The following is a 9,155-nucleotide window of genomic DNA, read 5'->3' as shown; positions in this document are numbered from 1 at the left end:
GAATGGGAATGGGTGGGTAGGGAAGTGGGGGGCGCTATGGGGGACTTTTGGGATAGTATTGGAAATGTAATTGAGGAAAATATGTAATAAAAATATAAAAAAATAAATAAAGTTTTCAAGGTTTTTAGAACACTCTACTTACATACTTGTAGCCTGCAAGTAGTAACTATACAACATTATATGTACTATTTTTGTTTTGGGAAGGCAAAATTTATTAAATGTGATAAGATATATACAATGACTATACTTGTGGAAATATTTTATGCAAATCATAAAATTTAGTAACAATCATATTTTTCCCTCTTTTCTAGTGACTGACCTATCATATCACAGTTCAATTTTATTATTGCAGTAAATTTTCTAGCAGATTTTGGGGAGAGTGTAGAAAATACAAAGGAGTACTTCAGTAGAAAGAAATTTCCATCATATAAGGAAAAATAATACGGATGGAAGCACAAAGGTAATGGAATCAATGTGCTTAGAGGAGTATTTTGAGTGCTGCTACCTGTTCACGTCTTCCAGAATTCTATAATGGATTAGTCTGAGTCTGACACCTTGTAGACTAGGAAATAAGGCTTGTGTACATACTTTTTTTTTATCTATGAGAAGTCAAGGTTTATCTACACCAGTTGAAATTCTCATCTGGCCTGTGGTGAGCTGAGATGCCTGCACATGTGATGCCGTGCTACCAAAAACACTTTCTGAATTTCTGACAGTTGGGCTTTATCATAAAGTATGAGTCAACTGCAGGTCTCTACTGGAGGGAAACCACACTTATTGGAAGCTTACAGTGGCTAGTTTTCTGCATCTGTAAAAGTAGATAAATAAGTAACAATATGTTTTTTACAGGGTTAGCAGGAAAAGTAAATGAGATAGCACATAAAAAAGATGGTGCCCAATATTCCTTTGCTGACTCATCTCTCCTAATGGAAATCTAACGCTTAACTGCCTTCACCAACATGTGGTACATAACAGGGATTTTTAAGCTAATATTTCCATTACCATATAAACTGAGATGAAGGAGACGGACTTTTTGTGTGAATAAACATAGGCTGCTAAGAACTAGGAGGAAGAAAAGGGCAATTCAATTGCTAGTTATTATTATTCATATTATTATTAGATAGCCTGCAGCTTGCCTCTCTAGACTCCCAATATAAATGTTAAAGACAAAAATCATTATCATTAAATGGTAGTTAAAGGCAGATACTTGGATCCTTTTTTATTTTAATCACATAGAGCTCCCTGGCCTTTGCTGATAGCACAATATATCTTATTACATCTAGGTAGTAAAATTCTATGTTCTGCCTCAGAGAATTTATATCTCAGAATATTATGCCACCTACTTCTCACTCTAGTAGACACCATGGTAATAATCTTTAGGGATATGTTTCTCCCTGCAAGGCTTTTGGCATCTCCCTCTCTTTAAAATATTACACACTAAGGCTACTTCTTTATTTTGTCAGCCCACTAGCCTGGGGTAGTGAAATGTATTTAGAACATTTTATCCAAATAAACCCCAAGTAAAGTGGCCTGTCATTAGGAAGAATTGATGTAGATTAAAGTGAAGTTATAAACATATGTGTTAGAATTAAGAAAGATACGAGATTGCTCTCATTCAAAGTTGCTTAAAATAAGCCCAGCACAGCTGCAATCGTTGACAAATGTTGAGAAAGGAATGTGAAGAGTTAACCCAATACCACAGCATTAATCATTGCCAGGAGTGGGGTGTTTTGTGAGGTAGCTACGAGCAATATTTGCTCATGAAATTAGATTTCAGGATACAACATCTAATTAGGAAGTTAATAGAAGCTTGGATTCTCTTTAAAATAGGACCATATTTTACCCATCCTACAAAATGAGAAGAAGCCTCATTTTAGAAAGCTTTCCCAGTAAGTAAATCAATAAATTTTCACAGCTTTTCTTAATGAAGCACAATTTTATCCATGACCCAATTGATGAATAGCTAACAATGGTTCTAAAATCTGTATCTCTTTTTATTCATGTGCTCCCTTGTATTTAAAAGAAAAAACTCATAGTTGAATAAAACTATTGTGCTCTTCAGATGAAAACATCTCTGGCCTACTTCATCCCTGCATTGCCATAGGCACATGACCATGTAAATCATCCCATGTCAGCTAGGTGGAGTGCTCCTGAAGTGTAAATCACCAGGACAGTTCTTCTTTAACTAATGCTGCCTAAGCTGTCAGTCTTTTACAAAAGCCCCTGTGAAGGCACAAACACAGCAGACAACATCAATCTAGGAGATTTGAGAATGCCCATGACTTAAATATCATGGTTCTAGGTTCTGTCTTTGGGATGTAATGTATGGTTCTCCACGTAAAATATGTTCTTATAGTTAATGGATTTTTCCTTGAATTCCTACTGAAGTTCATGATTATGATTATTAACTTATGTTACTTTCCTTTAAATAATGTAGACTATTATTAAATATTTAAAATAAAACATTCTCTCAAATCTTGTAAGCTGAGAGCCTATCATTTATCATGTCTCAGGGGTTTGAAGAATATTATTATTAATTACTCTAGGATATTTCTTTTTTACTCTTGAGACAAAGTCTTGCTCTATATCTAAAGGTATCTTCAAACAAACAATTCTTGCTTCAACTTCCAGAGTGCTAGGATATTAGGTTTATGATATTATGTTCAAGATCATTAAAAAAAAAGAAAGAAAGAAAGAAAGAAAGAAAGAAAGAAAGAAAGAAAGAAAGGAAGGAAAAAGGAGTAAAAGAAAAGAAACAAAAGAAAAGAAAAAATAAAACCCACAAAACCCACAAAACCCAAAAACTGTCAGCCATCAGACTAGGGAGCATAATGAATGGAAAAAGATATTTACTTTTTCTTATTTTTCTCCTTGGTTTTGCCTTAGTTAGAGGTCAGGAATCCCAAAGGAGTTCTCCTCCTGGTCTGGTTTCTGCTTGTCTCTCGTCAGGTAAATGTGCACCCAGGGTGCACATTTACCTGAAGAGAAGCTGTTATGAGGAACTGACTGACACTGAGAGGACCCCATGGGACTCACTGAGCAGGGCACCCTTTCTCAAGGCCTCATCCCACTTTCTCCTGTAAGTTCTTTAAAAGTCCCCAGAGTAGCAGGTGGATGATGTACTTGCTCTGCTGTGTAGCATCTTGACTCATCTTATTCCATACTCACTACAATTAACATATACCTACAAGTCACCACTGTGCTCTGTGAATTTCATTATTTAAATTTGTGAGCATAAGTTCTGTGTGACCATGAGTTTCTCAGTCAAAGTCTATCTGGGGTGAGTGAGAAAGTGCTCCCTGAATTCCAAGTCCACAACCCAGTTTCTTAGCATCTCAATACTATTTATGAACATATTCTAAATAGCATGTGTAGAGACACTTGTATACACATGTATTTCTATGCTATAGAAAAGTAACTGTGCAAGAGTTCTGTCAAGGAATGGTGAAAATGTGGGACCTGCAAACCGGAGAATTTTATTGATCTATAAAGAAAATGAAATTGTGAAATTTTGTAGTAAAATGATGGACCTGGAAATCATTCTACTGAATGAAATAATCCAGACTCAGAGTGAGAAACAATGCATATTCTCTATCATTTGAGACCATATGTGAACATAAGGGTGAATGTAGTTCATGAAACTAGAAATGGGACTCTATAGCAGATAACGGATGTTTGGAAGAAGGGACTAGGGTTCCATGCATACGATATGAAAGGTGAGACAGAATTACAATAAATGGAAAGGTACAAGCCAGGGAAGGGGGATGGCAAGTAGAAGGGAAGATGAACAACAGACATAAATTTTGCATAAAAATATCACATTGAAACTTATCACTTTATGTTGCAATTTTTTAAAAGGAACAACATGATGTAGTTAATAGGTTTGATTGAGAATTTTCTATTGAAATTTTGTTGAAATTCAATAGAAAATTTTCTATTGAAAATTTGTGGTCAAATGAGAGAGGCATAGACCTGGCTTGGGAATCTACCTGGGAGCAAAAGTGGTTTTGAAGGATGCAGAGAGAGTAATATTGAATCTGTTAAAGTTTACCACAATACTGGGGAGTTGCAAATCTAGGGTCAAATGGCAAAATGGGAGATTAATATAGAAACCAAAACAATAGTCAGAAATGTAACAGAAAGGACAGACAGCCTACCACAGTGCCACAGTTGAAATGAAATCATGTTTAACTATAAACATGAGCAAAAGGAGCACGTTTTAAAATAGAAATAATCTAAACTTGACTTAAGGGCTCCTTGAGGTAAGGCTGCCACAGACCCAAATTCAGAGGGACAAAGTCAGTTTTCTACTGGATACTACTCACTGCTGATATTCTCTCTGGACTCTACCCCCACAGTTACCTGCCAACAGCCAGGTAGTTTGCTAGCCCCCTCCTGTCTCTTACTCTTACTTTCTTGCCTCATGCCTCCTTGCTCTCCCACTCTCCCCATTCCTTTCCCGCCCTCTCTCCATGTGGTCGCAGCTGGCCTCTACTTCTCTACTCTCTCCTTCCTTCTCTCTGCCTTTCTCTGCCTCTACTACCCTCTTTTTTTTAATTTTTCTTTTTTCTTTTCTTTTCTTTTTTTTTTTATTATTAGGTATTTATTTCATTTACATTTCCAGGGCTATCCCAAAAGTCCCCCCCACCCTCCCACACCCATTCCCCCACCCACCCACTCCCACCTCTTGGCCCTGGCTTTCCCCTGTACTGAGGCATATAAGGACTACACGACCATTGGGCCTATCTTTCCACTGATGGCCGACCAGGCCATCTTCTGATACATATGCACCTAGAGAGAAGAGCTCTAGGGGTGGGGGAAGGAGGGTACTGGTTAGTTCATATTGTTGTTCCACCTATAGGGTTTCAGATTCCCCAGCTCCCTGGGTACTTCTTCCAGCTCCTCCATTGGGGGCCCTGTGATCCATCCAATAGCTGACTGTGAACATCCACTTCTGTGTTTGCTAGGCCCTGGCATAGTCTCACAAGAGTCAGCTATACCATGGTCCTTTTAGCAAAATCTTGCTAGTGTATGCAATGGTGTCAGCGTTTGGAAGCTGATTATGGGATGGATCCCTGGATATGGCAGTCTCTAGATGGTTCATCCTTTCATCTCAGCTCCAAACTCTGTCTCTGTAGCTCCTTCCATGGGTGCCTTGCTCCCAATTCCAAGAAGGGGCAAAGTATCCACACCTTGGTCTTCGTTCTTCAGGAGCTTCATATGTTTAGCAAATTGTATCTTATACCTTGGGTATTCTAAGTTTCTGGGCTAATATCCACTTATCAGTGAGTACATATCATGTGAGTTATTTTGTGATTGAGTTACTTCACTCAGGATGATGCCCTCCAAGTCCATCCATTTGCCTAGGAATTTNATAAATTCATTCTTTTTAATAGCTNAGTAGTACTCCATTGTGTAAATGTACCACATTTTCTGTATCCATTCCTCTGTTGAGGNNCNTCTGGGTTCTTTCCAGCTTCTGGCTATTATAAATAAGGCTGCTATGAACATAGTGGAGCATGTGTCCTTCTTACCGGTTGGAACATCTTCTTGATATATGCCCAGGAGAGGTATTGCGGGATCCTCCGGTAGTACTATGGTACTATGTACAATTTTCCGAGGAAACTCTAGACTGATTTCCAGAGTGGTTGTACAAGCTTGCAATCCCATTAACTCCACTCCCTATGCCCTGAATAAACTGTTCTATGCTATATGGTTGGTTGTGTGGCTTGTCTCTCAGGGGCACCCCCTTCTCCCACACGTCACCACACCCACATAGAACATATTCTTATATTTCTTTATCTTTTAATAATCACAACACTCACTAACTCTAACACAGTTGTGAAGGATCTCACAGAGCCTTCTGTGTGTAGCTAGGAATCACTAAAGTTATCCCTCATGCCTTCTCTTTAGCTAGCCACTCCATTAAGAAAAGTTTTTTAGGTTTTTTTTTTTTTTTTGGTCTTTTTTTTTTTCTCTGTCTCCTTGAACAACCTGCTTCCTCTCAACAATCTCTCTGCTGTCAAAAAGTTTGCAGGTCATCTCATTATTCGGAGCTAAGTTGACGAGAAAAAAAAAAATCTTTCCAACAGAGTCTCATAGAGAAAAGTCTATGAGTGGAGTTTCAAATTAAATATTTTTGAGAGAAAAAAAATAAAAAGACAAATAAAAACTGGTTTTGGATCAAAGATGTGCAGGCAAGGCGGGGCATGGGGAGGGAGGATGAGGACCGGAAGTGTAACTGCACATCTGAAACTCTGCTGCTATTTAGGAGCAAGCAGGGCCACAAGGTTGACAAGGACCCCAGGGCTAAGGGGAAGGGGAAGTAAAGGGATCAAAGCAGGAAGGGGTGGCGCTCTTTGGCTTAGAAAAGGCCTTTAATTCCATTTTCATCGCCTTCAGTCTTAAAGCACTGTCCGGTGTGAATCATTTGTTTAATGAGCATTGGGAGGACTTAACTAAGACTCGGGCTTTGTCTCCACTTACAAAGTAAAACATGAAAGGGGAAAGCAACAATGGCCGATGCTCTGGGAGACCAGAGCTTTCCTGAAACCTAATTGTAACATCTCAACAATCATCAACCAGCCCTAGCTGGTTTGAGGTGTGATGCGGAATGAATGGAGCAGCAGGGCAGCATCTTTTAAATACCTAGAGCATAAAATGCAAAGCCTGGCCTCCGAAGTATTCAAGGGGGAAAGACACTTTCAAAAGTGCAAAATCATCCAATTTAACTCTGCTCTCCAATGTTAAGGACCGAAATGAATATCAACCATTTTTATTAACTGTGACCCTCATTTATTAAATACTAAAACCTGCTAGTCCAAAATGCTTCCAAATGTGATGATGTGTATTTTGAAACTTACACATAAAAGTCATGGAGATGAAATTACAACATGCTTAATAAATTATATAAGCTTTCATCATTCTTGCATTAATGTGAGAGCTCTCGTTCTCAACCATGAAAATTAGAACTTTGCAGTGTTGCCTAAGAGTGCTGGTAGCTGTTGTCGTGTGGCAGTGTGAAGTAAGCATACAGCTGCCAGTATGAAGGAGCACAGAAAAGGAGGAAAGGTCATGAAACGGAAGGTTTTATGAGTGCCAAATGGCCTGATTCGGAATTCGTATTTAATGTGGCTTCATCTTTCTGAAATGTTGTTTCCTGACCTTCAAGTGAGACTCATTTCCATAATGACTTTTATTTTCATATGATCAGAGGTGGGGCTCTTTAAAATACTTGTGGTTACAATTCAGAAATAAGACAAGAGATTCAAATATTTAACAAATATATCTAATTACAGTTTTATAAGTAATAACTGTAGAAAGAGAGAAGATACATAAAACCAGATGATTTACATAAGATCATGAAAGTCATGAAAATAGGGGTTTCTAAGTTGTCTACTCAAGGGGAATGTGTAGAGAGTTAAAAATGGGTATCTGAACTTACACAGAAGTAGTAAATTCTAAGAATTTTTTTTAACTGATGAGATTGTTATTCACAATAAGTTATTATGTTTGTTTTAAAACTAAAAGATCTCAAGGTTCAAAAACAATAATTAGATGAGAGCCTCAGCTATCTTGAGTTGATGAGTATATATCATAAACATACATCAAAATATCACACTCCAAGGGAGGGTATAAGGGACTTTCAGGATAGCATTTGAAATGTAAATAAAAAAATATCTAATAAAAAAGAAGCTTCAAAAAATATCACACTCATCAATATATGCAGCTGATATGTGTTAATGAAAAGTTTTAAATGTTTAAAGAGATGTGTTCATAATACAGTGACAGTAAGAGATAACGCATGTCAGAGAAGGCAAACTTATGGAAGATTGGTCATTAAAAAACTATAATATAAGTAAATGTAGAGACAGGAGGGAGAAGGCTGCTCAAGTAAGAATCCATATATGTCAAGTCTGGAAATATATGCCTTTTAATTGTCTACTCCTCAGGTGGAAACCGGAAGAGGTTAAATGCTAAGATCAGATAATACATACCACTCAGTACATCCAAGATCATCAGTGTCACCCAGGCTATTATTATCTTAACAAACCTGTATTCCCTATTTTTGATGGCACCCTTAACTTAGTCATGAATTTATCATTAAACACTCAAAATCATGAATTAACTTCTTTGCTGGATGTTAAATGGCTACATTGAATTAGATGTAGAAAAGGAGACTACAGGGAGACATCTTGAATCCCAGACTCCACCGAGACTAGTCTACACAGGTGAGAGTTTGGACTACAGAAGCTAAGAGCTTCTGGGACAGGTCCTGTTTCAGGCCTTCATCTTCCGCCAGGAGGCAAATCTGAACGCCAGATATCTGTGCACCTTACCTGAAAGAAGAGAGTCTGCCTGCAGAGAGTGCCTGACCACTGAAACTCAGGAGAGAGCTAGTCTCCCTGGTCTGCAGGTAGAGAATAACAGAATCAGGAGAGGAACAAGCTCTAACCAGAGACAACTATAACAACTGACTCCAGAGATTACCAGATGGCGAAAGGCAGACATAAGAATCTTACTAACAAAAACCAAGACCACTCACCATCATCAGAACCCAGTACTCCCACCTCAGCCAGTCCAGGGCACCCCAACACACCCAAAAACCTAGACCGGGATTTAAAGGCATATCTCATGATGATGGTAGAAGACATTAAGAAGGTCTTTAATAACTCACTTAAAGAAATACAGGAGAACACTGCTAAAGAGTTGCAAATCCTTATAGAAAAATAGGAAAACACATCCAGATGATGGAAATGAACAATACCATACTAGACCTAAAAAGGGAAGTAGACACAATAAAGAAACCCCAAAGTGAGGCAACACTGGAGATAGAAATCCTAAGGAAAGAAATCTGGAACCATAGATGCGAGCAACAGAATACAAGAGATGGAAGAGAGAATATCAGGTGCAGAAGATTCCATAGAGAACATTAGCACAACAATCAAAGAAAATACAAAATGCAAAAAGATCCTAACTCAAAACAACCAGAAAATCCAGGACACAATGAGAAGACCAAACCTACTGATAGTAGGAGTAGATAAGAATGAAGATTTTCAACTCAAAGGGCCAGCAAATATCTTCAACAAAATTATAGAAGAAAACTTCCCAAACCTAAAAAAAAGATATGCCCATGAACATACAAGAAGCCTACA

At 38.0% G+C, this 9,155-nt stretch overlaps 1 protein-coding gene across 1 annotated transcript in view; it reads right to left on the bottom strand.

The window, feature by feature from the left end:
* Positions 1-9,155, bottom strand: part of Kynu (kynureninase) — a 128,501-nt gene that overhangs the window by 91,709 nt on the left and 27,637 nt on the right. The gene's annotated exons all lie outside the window — the stretch shown is intronic.

The sequence above is a fragment of the Mus caroli genome, chromosome 2, assembly GCF_900094665.2.
Source record: "Mus caroli chromosome 2, CAROLI_EIJ_v1.1, whole genome shotgun sequence".
NCBI classification, from domain to species: Eukaryota; Metazoa; Chordata; class Mammalia; order Rodentia; family Muridae; genus Mus; species Mus caroli.
Note: the sequence above shows the minus strand (reverse complement) of the source record. Positions and strands in the feature narration are given on the sequence as shown.